The 692-nt window shown below is 72.3% G+C and overlaps 1 protein-coding gene across 2 annotated transcripts in view; it reads left to right on the top strand.

Moving 5' to 3' along the window:
- The window catches only part of SLITRK4 (SLIT and NTRK-like family, member 4), a 7,645-nt gene that overhangs the window by 1,259 nt on the left and 5,694 nt on the right, over positions 1-692 (top strand). The window contains exon 1 of one of the 2 annotated variants that reach the window (XM_012727196.1): positions 120-310. The exons of the other annotated variant lie outside the window; for it this stretch is intronic. The gene's annotated coding sequence lies outside the window, so the exon portion shown is untranslated. Of the gene's footprint in view, positions 1-119; positions 311-692 lie in introns of those variants that run through there. 2 annotated transcript variants of the gene reach the window in all.

Raw genomic sequence — 692 nt, 5'->3', positions numbered from 1 at the left:
GACCGAGGCGGCCGTAGTGGCTGCCCGCAGACCGGGGCTGGCCTGGCCACGGCGCTGTCCTAAGTCCCAGAGGACGGGAAGGACCCGGGGTCACAGCATCGCTGCCCTCCGGGGCGACCGGCGCGACGGGTGAAGTGCCCTGCTCTGGGGTGACTCGGGCTGTCGGGGCCGCTGCGCGGTGCCGGGCTTTGTTTTCTGAGCCCCCCTTGCAGACACTCTAGGCGGACGCGGATCGGGGGCTTCGGGCAGCGGCCCGCCCGCTGCCCGGAGGGCGCTGGCACCCAGCGAGACCGGGGATGCAAGGAAGCCGGTGGGTAACTCCAAGACCCCTGCAAAGCCGGGCCAGCGCTGGCAGTGCTACTTTGCAAGGTTCCCCAGTGTGGAGCTGAGTTCTGGCTTGGTGAGCAGCCTTCTGGGGCTGGCCCCGGGAGGGGGTGCGCGGGCCGCGGGAGCCTGGCGGCCGCCGCTCTCAAGCACCGAGCCACGGGTCACTGCCGGTGGCCAGCGGTCCAGCGACGCCCCAGTGTCCATCGCCCTCGTGGCCGGCGCTAGCCAGCCCTCCCCCTTCCACCAGCGCACCCTGGCTCTAGGGAAGCGGACGGAAACTCCAGCTGCTGCCCCTGGTGGGACGGGAGCGCGCAGAGGCAGGGAAACGTGTGCGCAGCGGGGCTGAAGGCCCCCGCGACACCCGG

Source organism: Condylura cristata, unplaced genomic scaffold (assembly GCF_000260355.1).
Source record: "Condylura cristata isolate star-nosed mole 26May11 unplaced genomic scaffold, ConCri1.0 scaffold00019, whole genome shotgun sequence".
Taxonomy (NCBI): domain Eukaryota; kingdom Metazoa; phylum Chordata; class Mammalia; order Eulipotyphla; family Talpidae; genus Condylura; species Condylura cristata.
The sequence above is the reverse complement of the archived record's forward strand: the minus strand, read 5'-3'. Positions and strand labels throughout refer to the sequence as shown.